This window comes from Mirounga leonina, unplaced genomic scaffold (assembly GCF_011800145.1).
Source record: "Mirounga leonina isolate KUSES-001 unplaced genomic scaffold, KU_Mleo_1.0 Mir_107, whole genome shotgun sequence".
Classification (NCBI taxonomy): Eukaryota; Metazoa; Chordata; class Mammalia; order Carnivora; family Phocidae; genus Mirounga; species Mirounga leonina.
Genome location: NW_023270233.1, coordinates 5,464,414 through 5,486,506, shown reverse-complemented (window position 1 = coordinate 5,486,506; position 22,093 = coordinate 5,464,414). Strand labels below are relative to the sequence as shown.

The following is a 22,093-nucleotide window of genomic DNA, read 5'->3' as shown; positions in this document are numbered from 1 at the left end:
AATGCCTGTCATGGTTAGCTCTGACCGATGACTCAGAGGGGCTGTGCGTTTCTCGGATGGAAGTGCTTTTCTAAATTCTCCAATCGTATAGCCTTCTTAAAAACAGAAATACGTCAGAAGATGCAGTTTATTAAACATGCTAATGCAGAGTAACCAAACCTAGCAAATTAAGAGCTACAAAGCAGCCAAAGCTTTTGCTCCTTGGAATGAGGAGTCCAGGCTGATTTGGGGGAGAAACTTCAGAATCAGCCTGAAGAGGAGACTTCAAGTACAATGCACCGAGAGACACGCCTATAGCTCATTGTTATTTCAGGAAGCTATCTTCTGTAGGAAGATAAGATAATTATATACTTCCGAAAAGCTCATTCAGAGAATCATGATAGAGCTTCACCCATTGGTTGAGGGAGTATTGTGACCGAAAGATGGGATATATTCCAGAATAAGTAAAAGCAAATGAGACAGGACAAACAGGCATGACCAAAGGGCGAAAAAAAAAGGAAACAAAATTTCTAGGAAATGCGTTAATGAATCAAAGTTCTCTGCTCCAAGGGCAATGTCATTTTCACTGGCTATTTCGTTTGGGAATGCAAAATAAATAAGAAAGTTAAAAAGAAATTGAGACTGGTTCTGTTGCGGAGCCTGCCTGTCTCACACACTAGCTAGCCCAGTTTACCAACAGCCAAGGTGGCCATGAAAAGGCCCAAGAAAGTGGGGAAAAATATGATGGAAGAAAGTGTGACACAGAAGCACGGCTGATAGGAAAGACACGAAGCTGGGATTTATTTAATCTGGATGGAAAAATGAACAGAAAGTTCGGGTTCCTAAAGTAGCTGATTACCCTTTACGACGGAAGAGTTTTATATAAACACTATGGATTTGGCAACCAACCCCATCCTCGACATCTTCTTATCCCCGAGGTGAATAATGTGCGTTTGAGGCATTTTATTACATACTTCACATAAATTATTTTTATATGCTCATATGTACTTACTATACTCCTATTTTATGAGTCATTTTGCCATCAAAAGATGTAGGTATTCATCAAAGTTAAGTACAAGCAAAGAGGAGCAAATAGCCTTAGAATATTGTCTCTTTCATAGAAAGGCACAGAGATCAAACAATATCACCCTTTTTAAAACTTCCACATTTTCTGTGCTTCCGCTGTCCCAGGCTGCTACCTCTCAGCAAAGCCACTCAGACGTCCTCCCTTGGAGGAAGGAAGTGACTGCAATATTAAGGTCCTAACCATCTATTTACATTAAGGAAACTGAGGTCAGGCATCCGCCAATGTCTGCAGTACCTGCTGTTGGTCATCACTGACCCAGGGCACAGGGGATTCATTAAGCAATGTGAACTGGTCCTGTCCCCAGAGAGCGCTACGCGACAGGTTTGTTAGCCGGTGGTGGTGTCCAAAATGGAGGTGGCTCCTGGTACAGTGGAAAGTCCCCAGGATCGGGAACAAGAAGCCCCGGGCCAGGTCCTGCTTCTACATAACTAGCTGGGCGAGCTCTGTGTGTCATTAGTGTGGGCCTCATCTGTAAGATGGGGAGGTGACTCATTGATCCCGAAGGTCATTCCGGCCTTAAACACCCCAATGTTCGTGAAATGCACTTTCAAATGGTTCTGGTAAAGAAGCTTTAGTCCCTTTAGGAAATGAATTCCGAAGAGTTGAGAGCTTGTACAGGTTCATAAAGATGTATTAGTATTGGTGACTCCACTAAGCCAATTATGTGCTTTTTGCAGTTACGGGTAAGTTGGGGGAGGGGGAAGATTAGTAGGTCTGGTTGCCAAGGAAACCACCTGAAAAGTGCATCACAGAATGGACTTGTCCTGTGGATACTGTGCACGCTAGATGGTCATGATCTCTCATACCGAGAGACAGAACGACGCACAGGGCACAAATGCCACAGGGCCAGGACCCACTCATCCCTCCCCACCCTGCCATATTTTTCTCAAACGAAAATAATCAGAGAGTGGCTAAGTATGCAGGATAAAGCTACCTAGAGATTCCCCCAATGTCAGCCAAGAGGAGTCACAAATTTCCCTAAAAACAGGTGACTGTAAGGGACCGATGCCTAAAATACTCATGAAGATAAAACAGACAAGTAGGGAAAACCAGGGTCAGATCAAATAGAGGAGCATGCTAGCTGCACAGTGTAAAATGTAGGGATCACCCCATGCATAGCGTTTTGTAACCAGACTTTCTTTTTTGGCTTCCAGGCTTTCCTCCAGGTTAGGGCCTTAGAGCTGGGGACGTGGCTCCGTCTGAGGTCTCAGTGGGAGACCGTGCCTGGGGAACCCATCTTTGTAGACACTGCGCTGAGCTTAAGCAGCGGGGCACCCAACTCCTGGGCCCCGACGCTGGGAGGAACCGGACATTGTAAGAATCAGACCACAGCCAGGAATCCCTAAGGATTCAGAGGATGCTGACGGAGCTGACATGTCACACCTACTGGACCCCACAGGTGGAAGGAAGTGCTTGGCACCCACCATTGCTCCAGAGAAGACCCTGCTTTTACAGACCACCCCTGCCCCCAATCTGTGCTGGACTCTGCCTGGAGCAGTGAGACATTGTAACCCCTAACTTCTTCGTTTCCAGGACACCCTTTCCCCTGACTCTATCCAGTCTTGGGAAGTCAGGAGTTAAAAACCTGAACGGGTTTTTATCTACTTCCTGTGAATCTCCGAATCTCTGTGGAGGGCCACTCGTTTAAAGAGAAAAGAACTATGGCAATGTGAAATGTGTTTCCATCAGACTAATACTTAAATGTTTATATTTATTTACCTTCTGCTCTAAAACAATTTCTTCTCTAATTAGGCAAAGCTAAGGACTACAGTACATTATGTTTGTTTACAAGTTTGAAGACAAGAATATGGCTGAAGCTCTCCCAGTGGTTACAGGCGCCACGTGGGCGCCCCCTGGAGGCTGCACTTGGCCAAGCTCTACCCGCCCCACCCTCCAGGCCAATCCTGGGGTATCTTGGAGTCCTTAAGAGGAATTGGGAACCAGACCAGAGATAACCTAGATCTGCAATAAATCTGTCCTTTCATCTCGGAGAGACCTAGAAAAACCAAGATATAAAGTCTCGTGATTACTTGCAAAGCAAAGAGGAGAGTTTTCAGCATGCTAACAGTGGGGACTCGGGGAAGAAGGCCAGAGCATGCCTTGCTGCCTGCTCATTTCCCTTTCCCTCCAAAAGCACAGTTGGAAGAACAAAACTGGTTTTGTGTGCGCTGGGCAGAAGGCACATTCAGACTCCGTTGTTTTAGGATTTATTCCTATGATGGGCTTATAAGCCCATAAGGACACTGATGAGCTAGATTTTACAGATATCACAAGGATAAATATTAAATTGTGGCGTTGACTCAGACACGGGCAATAAACTCATGCCAGCCTATTCAAATAACTACTGTATTTCATTGATTTTATGATGCTTTTTTTTTTTACATTTTACTATCTCTAGAAATCAGTATGCATCTTCCAATCTATGACATCATCAATTCAATGAAAGATAGTATTTATGAAGCATTTATTATTGAACAAGAAACTACATTAGTTGTGGAATATACACAGCCCTTGTCCTCAAATATTTTCCAATGAAGTTGCAAGATAGACCATGACAAAATTTCAAATAGATGCTAGAGACATTGTTCCCAAACTGTGCACTAAGGTACCCTGGGACAAGTCAGCAAATGTTTAAGCTTTCAAGGGAAATAGAGTGATACTCAACCTCTGTCGGACCCTGCAACTACCAGGTCGAAGTGTTCCTACCAGGGGTTCATGACAGATTGTACTATCTTCTTTCTCATGATTCCATATCCTACAAAGCTGAGTTTTTGGTTGCTGCTGTGATTAAAGCAAAAGCCAGGGAGAAATCAATGTGGAACAGAAAATGAGAGTGGCAGTGTCCAACCTGATCCTAAGGTTTGAGAAGTTGTGCAGTGCTCAACAGGTGCACGCACCCTACTTGTAATTCATTGTGGCTATTTAAGAACGGGATACAAATATTCTTTTTTCTTCTTATTCATGTATTAGTTTTTTTTTTCAAGTAGCTCTTAATTGTTAGGATATAAATACTAAGTTGTTCGGACGTCACCACTTCATAAATAGAACTGATAGGCATTTCTTCTGGCCTAGGCGCTTGGAGGAAAAATGGTGGAGACACTAATTTCTCTGTGAACTGAGAAAGTCTGGGAACTTCTCTGTTAGGGCCCATCACCAACAGGCTGAAACATAATTATGCCTTGCTCAAGGTCACTCTGAAGCAAGGAAAACAAAAAAGTTAAACAAGTTATTTAAAATTTTGAGTTTAGGGGTGCCTGGCTGGCTCAGTCAGTAGAGCGTGTGATTCTTGATCCCGAAGTTGTGAGTTCGAACTCCACACTGCGTGTGGAGATAGATGACTTAAAAATAAAATCTAAAATAAAATTTTGAGTTTATTTTATCTTTAAATCTAAGTAATATTTGCACAAAGTAATATAAAGCAAAAAGGTAAAGAAATGCATAAAATGAAAAGCAATGGTCTCCCACCCCACTCTTTCTACCCCAATCTCACTTCCAGAAGTTATTCTGTAACAGTTTTATAATTTTAGTTCTGGTGGTCACCTCCCAAGCTCTAGTGTTTATACTTTTTTTTTTTTAAGATTTTATTTATTTATTTGAGACAGAGAGAATGAGAGAGAGAGAGAGAGCATGAGCAGGGGGGAAAGGAGCAGAGGGAGAGGGACAAGCAGACTCCATGCTGAGCGCAGAGCCCGATTCGGGGCTTGACTTGGGGCTCGATTCCATGCCCGTGAGATCAGGACCTGAGCAGAAATCAAGCCGGACCCTTAACTGACTAAGCCACCCAGGCGCCCCTACCTTGGGCACTTTAAATAACACAGTTCAAGCTCTGACTGCCCCAACTTCAGGTGTTCCCTCCTGAGCCACTGTAATGTAGGATGGGGCTGTGCACCTTGATCTCTCCCTGACCCTCCACTCCCTGCCTCCCCTCCCCATTCCTACCTCTGCCCTCCCTGCCGCTGTTGTCCCATGCACAACCTTTATGTTTGGTTCCAGAATCACAGTGAAATCTTCATTTTGGCTCTAGGCTGATTTTGAAAATGAAATGCTCATAGGCAGCATTTATATGATTAAGACTTTGTAAAGACTTGCCCTTCAGAATCGAGTGGGTGCTGGCTCTCATTTGCTTTCTGTGGTCCGGCCCCGGGCGCCTCGTGTCTCAGTATCAACGAGTGGATTCGCTTTGTTCTGAAAACGTGTTGTTCAAAAATCATTCCACATTTCACTTGGCTTCACGTTTAGATCCTGTCTTTCTTACATGGCTCCCCACCGCCCCCAAGTTCCGAATCCCTGTAGGCTCGGGGAGGAGGGCAGTAGCAGCCGGGAACACCGAACTAGTGAATAGTGAACACGGCTCCTAGGGGAAACAGGGTTAGGTGGCCGCGAGCCTCTGGTCACCACTTTTTCATCAACAGAATCAATACACAACCTTGTTTTATGTGTGTTTCTGTTTAAAGACACCTTATATAATATGTATTGTTGATTCATCAACATTGAACTCACGGGAATTAGGGACTATCACTTAAACTTGAACGAACCTCCTCTAACACACGCATTTCCTCCAGAAGGCACATTTATTTGCAGCCTTCTTGTGCTCAGGAACACTAGACGGCACTTCAGGACGATGCCTGGGGCCATTTTGAACAGTGGAATCACCCATGGAAAGCACATAGATGTGCAAACCATGGCACTAAACAGGCCATGGAAAGGGCACGAATTTACTGAGTGAGAGATGAAAGAGGAAGGCCAGCCTCGGTAGAACTCAGCGGGGAAGGTGAGTGATTCGGCTCAAATGTTTTGCTGCCCTGAGTGTGTCTTTGCAAGACTGAAAAAGCATGGATTTGGGGATGACAAATAAAGTTTAGCAAGCAGGCAGACTCCCTAATACGGAATCCGTGAATAACGAGGGTCAACTGTGCTTTCCTTTGTTCTCGATGACAAAAGAGAAGTGTGGCTTTGCCATATTCTAAAAATCACCCAGCTTCTCGGTCATCGTTCTTTGCAGGGGCCACTTTCTTCCCAGAGACTTTTATCCTGAAGTCTTCTGACCTCTGACCTCATGCTCCAGTTTGGAACGGTTGCTTCACCCAGTGGTCATCCTGGGACTTGTCTTCCTGGCTCATCCCTCACCCAACTGCTCCTCCTTCTCGGTTTACTGCCTTGTTTGCTTGGGGTCAGCCTCCTGTCATTCTTCAGAGACAGTACAGAGAAGGACACTTTGGTTTCTTTCTTTTCTTTCTTTCTTTTTTTTTTTTTTTTAAGATTTTATTTATTTATTTGTCAGAGAGAGAGAACAAGTAGGGGGAAGGGCAGGCAGCGGGAGAAGCAGGCTCCCTGCTGAGCAAGGAGCCCAATGTGGAACTCAATCCCAGGACCCTGGGATCATGACCTGAGCCGAAGGCAGACGCTTCACTGACTGAGCCACCCAGGCATCCCTACACTTTGGTTTCTTACATATATGGGACTGTCTTTACTGAATGATCTTTGGATGATCATTTGGTAGGGAATATAATTTTTAGCATCAAAATCATTTTGCTTCAACATTTTGAAACCATCAATCCATTGTTTTTTTTCATCCAGTGTTACAGATAAGTGTGGTGCCCCCGACCCCCCAAGCTTTTAGATTGTCTCTTTCTGTTCTAAAATTTCACAAGGATGTATCTAGGTGTGGATCTTCCCCAACCCCATTCACCCTGCTCAGCACTTGGCGATAAGCCTGTTAAATCAATCAGAAGACTAGTGTCTTTAATAACTCCGGGCATTTCCTGTTACAGACTTGATCATTCCGCCCCATCTCTTTATTCCTCCTGCCGGTCCCTTCTCTTACTGGAATGCCTGTAAACCAGAGGTTGGATCTCCCGGATTGCTCCTCCAAGTCTCTCATCTTTTTCCTTCCATTTTTTTTTCAGGCCTCTTAACATCTAATTTTGGCAATCATATTATTCATTTCCAAGAGCTCTTTCTTCTTCTCTGGTTGTTCCTTTTTCACACCAGCCCCTTCTTTTATGAGTGCACCATGTCTTCAAGTCTCTCTGAGACTAGTTAGGGTATGTCTACGTGATCGTCTGTTCTGGAAATTATTTGATTTGGTCAGTCATCCCATGTATTTATTTTCATCTTTCTCTTTCATGTCAGCTTTCCTTCAATGTCTGGTGAGCTCTGGTCATGGCTTCATGTTTAAGAATGAAAGACAGGCTGATCATTACAGGCAGATAGAAAAGCTTTCCTCAGCTGTTGTCAGCTAGGCATGGATCCTGCCTGGGACCTCTGGGTGCGTGCCTAGGGCCTGCCATACAGCAGACATTGCCTGCGCGCCCAGTCAGGGACTGAGAGCCCCCAAATGCCAGAATGAGAAAGCATTACTTTGTGGAGCTGCAGGCGTCCTAGAAATTCTAGACCTGCCCTGTAGTTGTTCAATTTCTCTCTTTTTAAAAAAATAAGCCTTAACAGATTTCTTTTTTTAAATAAACAAATTTATTTATTTTGGCGGGGGAGGGGCAGAAGGAGAAGGAGAGAGAATCTCAAGCAGGCTCCATGCTCAGTGCAGAGCCCGACGCAGGGCTCGATCTCGGGACCCTGAGACCACGACCTGAGCCGAAATCTAGTTGGACGCTTAACCAACTGAGCCACCCAGGCGCCCCACATAGTTGTTCAATTTCTTTAGAGAGGAAACCTCAGATTGTTAGTTGGGGGGATAAATGCGCGATTGCCAGAAACTCTACTGGGAGGAGGGGAGGGAGAGGGACCCATTCAGCTGGTCGTTCTGGAAACAGACTCTCAGCAAGCCCCCATCTCTCACCCTGCCCACCTGCAGTGCAGCTCCCTCTTGCCTTTACTCTCACCCATGGCCTCCCGTGCGACACTGTCTGCATGGCCCGAGGCACTTTCAGTCTTCCAGAAACTTGTTGAAATCTCCCACCTGCTGAAGACCCACACCAGCCCCCTGCCCCTTTGTTGTTTGGTGTTTATTTTCCTTGAAATTCTTTACCATTATTTTGGGGCCTCCAAGAGAGGGAAAGCACCTGCGCTCTGTCCATCATGTAGAACTGGAAATGGAAGGTGTCATTTTAACTTAACATCTTAGCAAACATCATTCGGGAATCAGCCTAGGAGGGAGTATGCGGGTAAGGAGAGAAAGCTCAACTGTTTTATAATTGAGTAATAATGTCATATTGAAAAATTTAGATCACTTTCATCACCAGGTGAGTCATTGGTCTTGAGATAATTGAGGAATATAAAATTTCATATCAAGAGATTATGTAAGACCCCTTAGCATAACCGAATCAAATTCAGTGTGTCTGTATTTGCCCGACTGTAGCATATGGGATTCCTATAAACAATATTTATAATTATACTGTAATCCCAGAAGGGAGGAGAAGAAAGAAAAGAAAAATCCCAAGCATTTGCCCTTATTGAATGAATTGCTTTTGGTGGGAAACAGCAAACTTTGCTTAACACCCTGACTGCCTGCCTTCATGAAAAGACAAAATAGTCTGGTTTCTTTGGACCAGTATTTCCTTTAATTTAAATACGTTCTTTCTCAAGCATAAAGAGCTGATCAAGAGGAACCCATTTTTTTTCTGCCTCAAACAACTTCTTGAAATTCGTATTACATGTAAACTGGTGAGGAATATGACACTCTAGCCAATCCGCAAGACGGTCCATTAGGAGCCACCAGCAATCCTGATTTCAATGACCATTTTTCTGCTGTTAAGCTGCCGCAAAGCGGCTTTTAAAAAGAGAGAGCAGTCATTTGAGATTGGGAACAGTCACTGTGGGCCGCGTGTCACAGGTGAGGGTTGGCTGGGCTGAAGAACCACCTTGACAAAGGATCTGGAATTACAAGACAGCTTATTTTAAAGTACTCTTTCGAGCTTGTTCTCTTCAGAAGTATACAGATCAGGGGCTGTAGGGAGGGAGTGACGGGGAGCAGCAAATGCTCACAGGGCGGGCTTCGGCCCCCCATCTGCCTGCAGGCTGCTCCCGGGGGGTGGAAAAATCTGAGGCAGAGCAGGGGTCCAGCTGCCTCTTCTTTAGTGAGGCGGGCCCCTGGGGGTGGCAGGGGAGAGGCGCCTGACCCCTGGACATCAGCAAGTCTGGGACCTTGTTCTATCCCTGCACTAGCACAAGCCTTGGCTCCTAGAAGATTCTCCCGAAGTTTCTGTTGAATAAGTGAGCAGAAGAGTGAGTCTCCATAAAAAAGTATATGAATCAAAATGCTTTCATCTATATATTACTTTAAAACTGGAAATAAGAGGTCTTGTAGCTTTTTAACGATGGGAATGATTTTTTTTTTAACTTTAAGTACTGTTTTAAAATTGCTGAGATGTATTCATTTTTTCATCCCCATGATATTTCTCTAATCTGTAGTATCGTGCTTTGGAATATCTCATATTGTAAATATTTATGAAAAATGAAGTAGACACCGCAATGAAGCATCTTCACTCTGTCAGTTCAAAACTCTCCTTTGGGAGAATAAAATGAGATGAAATAAAATTCGGTAGGACATAAGGGAATTCAATACAAATGTATTAACTATATGTAAAAATATATTTTTAAAGGACATTAAAAAAAAACCCTCTTAGCCTCACACCTAATAGAATTCTAATGTAATTTGGTGTGTTATGTGTTACCCTACTATGTACTGTATTAAAATAATAATAGTATTATTTTGTAGCTGTAAAAACCATTCTCAGTAACACTAGCTAAATCACCTGCTCCATTACATTTCCATTTATGAAGTCCAAGGGCAAATCATTATTGCACAAGTAATACTTCAAACCGTTTTCATCCAAGGCCATCTTTAAGTGAATGAGAAGAGTCAATAATTTTATTGTCATATATGTTAGAGCACATTAACAATTTATAATGTAAAGAGCTATATCAAATGCAATTTCATCAAAATGACACACGGATCAAATTAACTAAATTAACCAACCGTGAACGTTAGAACCAAGCATTAACCCAATTTATTTAAATTATACTATTGGGTTACAAATCATTCCCTTTTTTTTTTTTTTAAAGATTTTATTTATTTATTTGACAGAGAGAGACACAGCGAGACAGGGAACACAAGCAGAGGGAGTGGGAGAGGGAGAAGCAGGCTCCCCACTGAGCAGGGAGCCCGATGTGGGACTCGATCCCAGGACCCTGGGATCATGACCTGAGCCGAAGGCAGTCGCCTAACTGACTGAGCCACCCAGGTGCCCCAAATCATTCCCTTTTTAAAAAGTCTTTCAAGTCATGTCCTGGAATAATCTAGGAGGAAGTCAACTGCCAGTGCATTCTTTATAATCCAGAGTTAGAGCATGTGTGCCCAACTCCTTCTAGAGGGGACGGGGAGAGGAGAGCAGAGCATGGGGGCGCGCAGATAGGGCGTGGATTTAGGGTATATGCTGCCAGGGCGCTACTCAGTGACTTTTAACAGGTTTTGTTACCTTTGTTAAACGTGAGCTCAAGTTTCTTTTTAAAAAAGACAAAAGGACAAGTCGTTGATATATATTTAGTCTCTTCGTTATTAGCCTGCCATTGTCTAATGTAAGTATATTTGGCTACCTATGGTATCGGCTGGATGAGAAATGAATATAAGTGAATGAATAAAAATAACTTTTATTCTTATTGGATCTTAGTCATGCAGCCCGGAAGAAAATTGTCTTCCTGAATCTATTTATTCATGGAAAACAAAATAAAAAACAAACGCTTTACTGGGTCCAGCCTGGTCTCTTATCTTTTTGCTCTTGGGAATTGACAAACAGAACAGTGGGCAAGTTGTCCTGTTGCTTTAAAATCGAACAGTTTCAAATTAGTAGTGAGGTTTATTGTTATCAACGGTGGCCTCTTGCTTCTCTGAGCAGGGGACCGACTTTGAGCCAAGATGAGCTTCTCAGGTGAGGGGTGAGGAGATGCGGGAGTTTGCTTTGGGGCTGGGAGTGAGTGTTACCAGTACCGGACAGCAAGTAGACTGTAGCCCCCAGCGCTGCCTGATCCACCAGGGGCTTCCAGAGACATCGATGACTGCTGGGCCCCTGAGTACATGGGGGGGGCGGCTGTGGGTGCTCAAGGCAGAGGCAGCTGCCCCGGAAGCCCTTTTCCTCCATCCCTCCCTTGCTTGTACCTCCCACCCTGTTTTTCTTACTGTCAGTCCTAAGGCAGCGGCTGCACTGTGGGCGCAGTGGGACTTGGGGGGGCTGTGGCTCCCGCCGCCGTGTTCTATGCTGGTGGTACGCAGCGCCCTTCCCTGGTTATGGCTGTGGGGGACTGGGTCTTGGCAGTCTGTATCGCTGCACCAGGTGAGGGCAGCCATGAGGTGCCTTTCTATCTATGGGTGGAAGCTGCTAGACCTTGAGGGTGCAGCACAATGGCAGATGGGAGGTACAGGGGACCAGAGTGGGGAGGGGGTTGTGGTGTGAGGGGGTGGGGGGTCCAGTCTTGCACCCACCACCTGTGGCCCTTAGCCAAACCCACTGATTTTTCAACACCTCCCCCCCCAACCCCGCCAACTTTGCTCAAACAAACAAACAAACAAAAAAGAACAATCTTTCAGGAGCTCCAACATATAAAACAGATGGAAGGAAGGGGAGCAGTCCTGGATGGAGTTGGGATGTGCCTGAGAACCTTGATGGCTGGGTTCCCACCTTTCCTGCTTTGAGCCTCTGAGAAATGACAGCCATTACACCTGCTGACCTGTGAGGTCCTTTCCGCCCTGAAAGATGCTCCTATTCTATGAAGATGCTCAAAAGGTCCCTCCTTCTGACCCCCCTCTGTTACATCCACAGACATGGAACAACCCGGTAGAATGAAGTCATATCCGGATGATCTTCCCTTTGAAGTGACTATCTTGTCATCCACAATAATTGTAGAAAAGAAAAACCAGACTTGAAAATTCTACTTTGCTTTGTTCCGGAACTGCCTCTTCTCCACCCCAAGACAATAATCTACAGTGTTCACTGAAGAGCAGCGGGGGTGAAATCCAGTTTTGGAGCAAGGGGAGAACGCTGGAGTTGGTTAGCACGGCAAGGAAATTCTGGAAGACTGGTCGATTTGCAAGTTTAGCATACTGGTGGGGGACCCTGTGAATTATCATCTGATCTAAAAGTTTATGTTGTATATTATAAAAGCTATTGGAATTTGCCTTTTCATATTCTACTACCACTATTTAATTTTAATGGCTTTATTGAATAGTGAAAGCAGCACAAAATACACGTCGCATAATATATGCCGTTATTAGGGCCAGGCCAGTAAACGCAGGGCCTGGGTTTCCCAGGATCAGTTTGATTTTACTTTGTTATGTTTTTGTCCAGTTGTTATGGAAACACCCCAAATCTAAGCATCCAAACTATATCATCAGGACTGCCTCTTTTATCCAGAAACAAGCCCCAGATCTCTGATCAGATCGTGTGTTGCAATTTTGGGTTAAACAATATTGTCGCCATAGCTAATTCTGGCGTTCCCGGAATGAGCTGGAGCGAACGTCCCTGTGCTGGGGCTGGTGGTCCGACGCGGATTTCCACACACACTTCTGTCAAAGCATAAGAATTCTGACTTGAATTACTTACTCCATTCCAAGTCCAAATTGGCAACGCCAGTCAAATAAATCGGGCAAAGTATGATGGATGGTGGGATGGATAAATGAACAGCAAGGGCTTCAGAGAAACCACCAAATTTATCTTATTTAATACTTTGTGACAAGACAGTTTAAAGTACAGTGTTGTGTGGCTCAATCGGATAATCTTTATCTTTCATCGGACAGAGGCAGGTAAAATGGTGATGCAGAGAAGTTTTTAAAATAAGACTTTGCATAATGAACATAATCTGAGAATCGCTGGGATGGCAGCAGCCGCTTGTTCTCACCCCAGGGAGGGGAGGATGTGGGCTGCAGAGTGAGGGTGCCTGGGTTGCCGTCCCAAGTCTACCTCCAGCTGTGGGCCCCACTTGACCTCTCTTTTCTTTTCCGTGAGATGGATCTAATAATAGTAGCTACCTATTGCGCTGTTGGAAGAACGGAAGGGGTGAATACACAGAATGTGTCTGGAACAGTGCCTGGCAGGCCGTAAGGCGTTTAATAAACATTAGCCATCGTGACTTATTTCCACAGAAGAAAACGGTTCCAGAGGACGATTTTCATGGAGTGCAGCCTGGCATTTCCCCTCTATTTCAAAAGCAACTATGACAATACCGTAGTGCTGGGTGTGCTACACCACGAGGCTTGAGCTCAGCAACATCTTCCTAGGAGCTTATGTAAAGGGGTGGTGATGAAATTTCCACCCTGGGGAAACTCCCAGAGCTACCCAATCTACTGAAAACTTCAAGACAGTGAGTACTTTTGTTTTTTCCAAGGCAGGGGGCGCGCAGATAGGGCGTGGGACTCGGGACTGTGGGGCCCCTCCTCGTCTAATCCCGTCTTCCCCAAATTCCATGTGTCTGGAAATTCACAATCATCACATGGTTAGAATCCTAGGATTTCATAAAGTCATGATCTAAGACTGAAAGGGACTAGAGGGATCAAGTATTTTTAGTGCCCCCTCCTGATTTTAGCCACCATAGAAGGTGTGGCATGGGAGGGGCGGTGGTCAGTAAACAGCTGGTCCATGACCACACAGTCCATGTGAGAGAGACCAGACCTACCACCAGCCCCCTCACCCCCACTTCTGGAACCCTGGTCTGGGGCTGTTTTTCCTGCACTCGGTTATACCTGGCAGTGTTATGTAGTACACATTGGACCTTCAGTAAATGTTCCTTGAATGAGTGAATAAGGGAAACCAGCCTTAAATATTTCCTTCCTTCCTTCCCTCCCTCCTTTCGTCCTTCCTTCCTTCCTTCTTTTGTAGGATCCACGCCCCGTGTGGGACTTGGATTCATGACCCTGAGATCAAGAGTTGCATGCTCTACCGACTGAGCCAGCCAGGTGCCCCTTAACTATTTGTTTCAAAAGCATTTGGGGGGCTCCTTTTGTGACTTTTTGGGGGGAAGAGAAATGAATTATCCTCTCAAACACTCTTCTTTCCCTCCAACTTAATTCCCAATATACATTCCAGTGTGCACCCAGGAGAAAAAAAAAAACAAAAACCCTCCATCCTGAAGCTTTCACGATCTTCCTTTTTAAAATACTACTTTCCAGTATCGTTGTTAGAAGTTATGTCCTCTACTGGCTCATTTTTTTTTTTTCTCTTCTAAATCTAATTTAAGATATTCACAGAAACATAGCGATCAAACAAATCGTAAACTGTTTGTTCAGTTCGCTCCTCAACTTGAACCCAGCAGCCCAGGCCGACCTCAGCCTCGCGAGGGAATTTACGTGATGATGACGTGATGACGTTGAAGAAAGAGGAGGAGCTCTGTGTGGTCAGGCTTCTTTGCGCCTGCCTTGGACCCTCTCCCCTTCTCCTCCAATCCTCCTGCGTTCTCTGTTGAAGCCTTCTCCCAGCTCTCTTCCAGATTAAAATTCTATTCTCCCTTTAAAAATTGTTGTAGCATTTTATTGCGGCTGTTATTACACATTATCAATCACTTGTAACTTCTTCATTGTATTTAGTTATGCAAGTAATACAGAAATTAATTCAAATTGTAAAATTTCAAATGTTGTAACAATGGTTACAGATGGGTATGAATAATTGTATGACTAAACTCTTCCTTGACAATTCCTCCAGTGCTTGTCTCTTTCAGTGGGTGTCTTTATACCCTTCCTATCTATTTATGTGTGCATTTTTACTTACAGAAATGCATAGTATTATTCTGTTTTTTTTTTTTAACATAAATAGTACCATACAGTATGTATTGTTCTGCAATTGCCTTTTTCATTAATAATATGTCTTGGTGACCTTTCTGTCTCACTATATACAGGCTTACTTCATTCTTTTTAACTGTTGCCTAATTTATCCAGAAGATAGATGTACCGGATTTTATTTAGCCATTCCCAATGATGGCCATTAGGTTGCTTTCAGTTTCAAAACTACCAAAACTCTACAATGGGAGGGAATTACCTAATCTGAGCATACGCGTGCCTGTTTCCCTAGGATACATACCAAGAAATGGAACTGCTGGGTCACAGAGTGTGCACATTATTAATTTTAACAGTGCCCTCCAAATTGGCTGTACCAATTTACACACCTGTTAGCAGTGTAAGAAAGTACCCGGTTTCCCACTCAGCTTGCCAAGATTAATCACTTTTTACCTTGTCTTACCTGCATATATATTTTATCTCCTAGGCTTGGAATGTAAGCTCTCTGAGAGCAGGGCCCATGACTTTCCCATATGTGCATTCCCCCACCCCCCGCCCCAAACAGAGGTGTTTAATAATTGGTTCTCAGTAAATACTTGTGGAGTGATCTCCAACCACAATCTTTGCTCATCTCTGTGCAAAAAAAAAAAAAAAAAAAAAAGCGTTTACCCAGAACGCATCTTTTAGGCGATTTCTTAAGAATGAAAAACGTTTTTAAAAAAGTTGGTTGGATTTTTGTACATCCTTCCCCCTGGACAAGTTACAGATATCTTTCATCTAAAGTTGCCTGCGGAAAATGGGATTCCCTCCTGCTCTGCTGGTAGGAGGCAGTGAAAACAGACCTGGCTGTCTCAGACAATAGCTAGCAAGGTGTCCCACCCACTGGGAAAAGCCTCAGAATCCCTGGCAACTAGATAGAAGATGGGATGGGGAGGGAGTAAGGTCAGACTCTTTGGAACATTCTGGATCCAAGAAGGGAAATTCTTTTACAGAGTTTTGAAATAGAGGAAACCATTAATAATGTCCAAACCCCGGCAATAAATGGATCCAGGTGAGGAAGACCTGTGACAGGCTAGCAGAACTGGAGTGGAGAACTGGAAATAAATGTATTTTCAATTTGGATCCAGGAAAGGGAGGTTTTAGAGGTGTGAATTACTGGATGCAAGATAAACTTTTCCTCCAGGCAGAGCCTATATTTATTTATATGATAATCTTGGGCTAAAGCGATTCTAAAAATCCATGAGCGTGGTTCCAAATCTTGCCGTCTGAACACTCATTTGAAAAAAAGGAGTTTTCCAAAGGGGCTAGAGATAACTTTCAGTTAAATATGAACGAATTGAGAATTGCGTGTCGCTAGATAAGAAACCGCACAAACCGAGGCGCATTTCACTCTTGATAACGTTTCTGCATCTCTCGCCTATTGAACCGTTTCAACCGTGCAGCCCAGGTCGGGTACAGTTGTATTTCGACACAAACACAAATGAGAAAAGTGAGGAAACCGTTTGCTAGGGTGGACTGACCGCCTCCAGGGCAGTGGGGGGCGTAGGCGCGGGCCCTGTCTGGAACTCCCCTGGGCTGGACGGGCACCGCAGTTCACCTGCACCGCTGGAGTACCGGGACCCCCTTTACCGTCGGGGCTGCACCGCCCCAGACACCCAGGGACCCGCGCTTTCGTTTCTCAGCTCGCATCTTCTGGCCCTTTTCACCCCTTCGCGCACCGTGGGACCGTTGCCACTAAATCCCAGCAGTGACCGGGCCGAAATCAAGCCCGCGGTGGCCCAGGTCGCGGCCGCAGCCATCAGCGACTGGAAACTCCCGGAGAGGGAGGCGCATTTGGCCTTTCGGGGGCTCAGGGTCCTTTGGCCATTGTTGGGAGGAACAAAGAGGGCAGGAGCGGAGGGCGCCCCCATGAGGCAAGGCGGGGAAGGACACCGACCGGCGCGATTTCGGCGGCGGGCGAGGCTGGCAGCGGGTGCTCGGGGAGAGCGGGCTGCGAGCCGGGGAGGCAGGGCCGGTCCCGCCCGCCGCGCCCCGCACGCGCCTCGCGCGCCGTCTGGCGCCCGCCGCAGCCCTTGCCTTCGTCGCGGCCACTTTACTTTTATCCCCTTTTTTCCTTTTATTATTATTATTATTATTATTATTATCATATATTTTTTTCCCGCGCAAAGCGGGAAGCGGGGACTGCCCAAGCGAGCGGCGGAGGGGCCGCCATTTCCCCGGGAAAACGCAGCGCGCGCGGCGGCACCGGGCGCCCCGGAAAGGGAACCGGAGGGGAGTGCCCGGCCCCGAGCCCTCCTCCGCGCCGGCCGGGAGCTCACGGGGCTCACGGGGCTCGCGGCGCCCGGCTTACGCGCAGCAGCTCCCGGCCTCGCCCCCGCCGCCCGCGTCCCCGGCCTGACCTTCCGCGGCGCGGCCCGCCCCCGGCCCCCGGCCCCCGGCCCCCGGCCCCCGGCCCCGGGCCCCTTCCCTCCGGCCCGCGCCCCCGCGCCCCTTCCATTGTCAGCCCCGAGCGGGCCGGCGCGCAGCCCCGCACCCTCGGAGGCCCCCCCCGCCCCTCGAGCGGCCCACCGCCCCGGAGCAGTCCCCGCGGCCGCCGGGCGCCTCCCTCCTCCGCTCCGGCGCCCCGAACTCTGCATCCCGGGAGCCCTCGGCTCCCTCCCGGGCGGGCCTCGCCGCGGCCCGCCGCTGGACCCCGCATCCCGCCGCCTCCTCCCTCCTCGCCCAGGATGCCCCCCACTCCTCGCCGGCCGCGGCAATTTTACCGCTTCTTTCGCACCCCCCCGCCCCCCGCCTTTATTTCGCGAGGAAGCAAGTTGGGCAGCTTGATTTATTAATTCTTCTGTCCTTCTTTTGCGGGGAGGGTCGGCTATCGGGGTGCGCCCGCAGGGGCCGGGCGGCGGGAGAGGCAGGGGTTCTCTCCGGCCCCGGCACTGCCCCCGCGGCGCGTTTTGTCTCCAGCCCCCGGAGCCCCCCGAACAATAATGCCATCGCCATGGCGGGCTCACCTGGTGCTGCGCCGCCTGCTCCGGGCGCCCGGTGCCCTCGGCGCGCCGCTCCCGGGGCGCAGGTTCGGCCCGCGCGGCGCCGGTGCCGGGCAGGACTCTTTGCCTTTCTTTGGGTTCTATCGGTGCTTGTCAATGGCGGCAAGCGGCAGTTCTCCGGGCCGCGGATAGTAGCGGGGGGAGGAGGAGGAGGGAGAAGGGATTGCTCCTTCTCCACATAACCACCTCTAGGAGGAGTCGCTCAGCCTCATCCCCCGCCAGCCCAGGCTCCGCGACGGGTCCGGGGCTTTCGGTGGGGCTTGATGAGCTATTGTCCTTCAGGAGCATTAATGATGAAACCGCGCGGCCTCCGCGTCGCGGGCGGATCAGCCGGATGCGCTGAGGGCCACTTGCTAAGATGAGGCTTTCCCCAGAGCCGCAGACAGAAGCACTACGGTCACGATCCGGAGGCTCCCGATAGCAGGATCCACCTTTGGTGGAAGAAGACGGCGTGGGCGTTCATCACCGGGCAGTTCTGGGCAGAGCCTTAGAAGGTGAAAGCCCAAAACGGCCCCCTTCGATGGTCTCGTGTCCTCAAATAATAACAAATAACTGTACAGGAACATTCGTGTCTGCCACTGGGGCTGTTGCATAGGGTGGCCACGGCCACGAGAACTGAGAGTGTGTATCCATGCCTGTTGGCTTTTTATAAATTCAGACCAGTTTAGATTCCAGCGTTGCATAATATTCGCAGATGTATGTTTTTGGTGGGTGAGACTGTGCGCGTGGACATAATTTTTAATTCGGTTGCTTTCCCGTGTGTTAATTTGTAATATCGAAGCAGGTATTGAGATTGGCACGGGGCTATTGTCTTAAGGACCAAATGTTAGTTTCCGGGAAATGTATTGTTATAGGGATGTGGCGGACAATATCAGGTGTGATCATGGGATTAGAAGTAGCTCTGTTCTACTGGAAGCCAGGGCTGTCCTTTGTAACTGGAGATGCAAGCCCGGGGCTCCATGGCTGGGGGTGAGTCAAAGGAATGTGTTTATTGCTGGGAGAAATGTTCACTTGCTATGGGCCATCCATGCTTCCTCTGGTTTCTCATGGGTGAGTCAAAGGATTGTGAGAGGCAAAATTTTGACCTCTTTAAAAAAGAGAAACCGACAGGAAAACACAGTTCTCCAGCATTGGTCAAATGGGTGCTTTTCAGAGCCTTCTTTTCAGAGCCTTTCCCATTTGGTAATATTGTGTACATTTGCCCCTATAAGCCTGTAAATGTTTAGGCAGTGGGGAATATTGGGGTGACTGAGAGCCTCCAATTGTCTGAGTGGGAAAGAACCCAAATGCCCAGCTGCTCTCTGGATTTACACTAGTCCGTGGGGGCTGTTGATGGAATTAGTAGATAGCGCTTGAGACCATATGCATTTTGAACAAGTGTTTTGCTGAGAAATCTATCGACTTCCCAAAAGATCATGCATGTATCAGAAAGGTATAAACAAATCTCCGTTTGTTTAAAGCTCATATGGCTTCTCAAACTCTCCTGGACACAGTGGTCTCAGTTTATGGAGACTTCCGTCACTCTTCTTCCTATCCCTTTTACCCTCTCTGTGTATGACCTCACTGTTCTTTGTCTTTGAAGGTACTCTCCAGGTCAGAAATCTAGTCAGGATAAAGTCCTCTTTTCCTGAGACATATATTTAAAGGGTTTCAAATGATCCCTTGGGGCATCTCAAATGATTTCGACTTTCCCGTTCTAGAGGAAGTGCCTATCTCCCTTCTTATATAGATTTCTGGTGTCCATTCTTGGTCAGAAATAACTTCCAGGCCAACATTCAAAAGGATTCAGGAGCTGTCTGGGAGTGTTTGAAAAATAACTCCTACCCTGTGACCCACTCAGCCAGGCTGACTGAGCTATAGTTGAATAATTCATCAATATATATTAGATTCACATTCTCCCTGTAACTTTGCAATAAAAATGGTACATGTGGTCATTTTTATGTGCATTTTATGTAACTCATTTCATCCTAGCATTTTGTTATGTGCTATCTTACACAAAGGCTGGTCTAAGTATTTACTGGTCAGCATTCTCCCATTTCCTACTGGTTGTTTTCTTCCAATAGATGATGTAGTCACAACTCAGGGAGTCAAGGGGGTGTCAGCTTCATAAGGCTCTTCTTGTTCCTTGAATAGAAGAGATCATAGAGCTCACCTGCCTTTATGTTATAGGAAGAAATTTGATATTCAGGTGCGTCAGGTGACTTAGTCAAGGCCACGTGGGTGAAACTCCAGTGCACTTACGGATACCCAGCCTAAAATGGTTTCCCCCAACTCCAAACTTCAGAGGATGTATAGGGGACAAATAAGCAACCTAATATGCAGATCTAGTTAAATTATACATATTTATTAGTGGACATTTGACACATGAACAAAAACCTAAGCCAGATAATATTGTGTAGTTAAAATACATTTAAAATGGTCAACATTATTAGAAATTCATCAGTAATTGTAAGTTCTGCAGTGGCCTCTAGCTCAGGGAATCTCAGACAAGGGGAATAATAAATAGTAATAACGAGAGTTTACACTTACGAATTTTTCCAGAGTGCACCATACTTTCACCCTTACTAATTCATTTAATCCTCACAACAACTCTATGGGTTGGGCACTATTTCCTTCTCTGTACGGATGGAGAAACTGAGGCAGAGAGTGTATGCAAAACTTGCCTGAAGTTATGGAGTTAGAAAGTGGTGGTATCAGGTTCTTAATCCCTGTGCTAATCTGGTGCGAGGGGTGTGTGCATTCACTTTAGGCAAAGAACTTTTGTGATTGGTCACAGGATGGAAAGTCCCTTGACCATTCCCAATACATATCCTCGAGGAGTCAGCGAAAAACCTAATTTCAGGAGGTTCGGTTGATTACCACTGCACTGAAAACATTTTCTTAAACTCCGACCTGTATGTATGGATAACATTATGAATAAACGGGTTGATTGTGAGTTGACTCCATCAGCGACAAGGATGTCTAGCAAACATTTTATTGAGATGCAGGATGAACTGCTTCTCCACGTAGGGAGTCATGTAACATGATTTAGAGATGGGGGAAAAAAAAAGAACCAGCCGTGCAACTAGATTCATATTCTGTGGAGCCTACTAGTCATTCGTTCACAAAATCATCTATTTTAAAGATAGCTTCATCGATTTTGGCCCCCCAGTTTTATTTTCTTATGATCCCAATTTATGTGAATTGAGTGGATGTTTATTTTCCATGATTTGTTCTAATCTAGTTCATGACACCTATTATAATTTGTGATCATTTTACCCTTCTGAGATCTTGGTATGCAATTACCCTATTAAATTTCTTGACCCTCGCCTCTTCCAGAAGGACTGTATCATGTGGGTACATATTTATATCTGGCCTACGTGAGTGTATGTGTATTATGCGTATAAGATTTATATATCCAGATTAATTTCATTTGAGAATTTCTGATCCCCTTTGAAGTAACTTGAGATTCCCAGGGAGTAGCATAAAAACAGATGGAAATCATTGGTTTAAGCTCTTCTTTGAATATAAGTTAGGCAATTCTAGATGCTCTATTAATTCCATCAAGGCACCAACTGGCATAACTCGAAATAGCAACTCGGAGGCCTGAGGTTATGAGTGCAGACAAAGCACCAGGCTAAAAAGTACCCCACCATTCTAGGAAACGAACACAGCTTTTAAATGTACCCTAGAACCTGAAAAATACTAGGCAATCTGAATTAAAATTTTTTATTAGCTAGAAATATGCAAAGTCTTCCCTGGTGTTATATTTTGAATAGTGAACATTTGATTAACAGTTAATTAAACATTTGATTTCCTTAATCAAAACTGGTGGCTTTAGGATCTTAATCACTTATGAAAGGGAATGATGTCTTTAAAGAAACACATAGGCACTTATTATGCCAACAAAGCCTATTCTTAGTAGTTCTGGTTAAAATGAACATCTTCGTCTCCTCACAAAAAGAACATCTTAATAGTCCAGGTTTTTAAAAACAGCAACAAAATATGTCCTTTTTGATGCTAAGCCCTGGCCATTTGGTTCCGGGAGAAGGGGATTTATATGAGTGAGTGTGTGTGTGTGTGTGTGTGTGTGTAGATGAGTCTCTATGTACACACATCTCTCTATAAATTTATAAACATTTGGTGTGTGTGTTATGTGTGACTATGTTATGAGATGGGTGATGACGGCTACTGCAGTAGGCTCAGAGTTAGGGGTGATTTGGATTTTAAAGGACTCTACCAAATGTTTAGCATTTAACCGATGATGAACCGTCCTGTAAAAGAAAATTAAAT

The 22,093-nt window shown here is 45.8% G+C and overlaps 1 protein-coding gene across 1 annotated transcript in view; it reads right to left on the bottom strand.

Moving 5' to 3' along the window:
- The window catches only part of LOC118019027 (core histone macro-H2A.2), a 49,670-nt gene extending 31,226 nt beyond the window's left edge, over nucleotides 1–18,444 (bottom strand). The window contains exon 1 of the mRNA XM_035017832.1: nucleotides 17,786–18,444. The gene's annotated coding sequence lies outside the window, so the exon portion shown is untranslated. The remainder of the gene's footprint in view (nucleotides 1–17,785) is intronic.
- Between the last annotated feature and the right edge of the window lie 3,649 nt (nucleotides 18,445–22,093).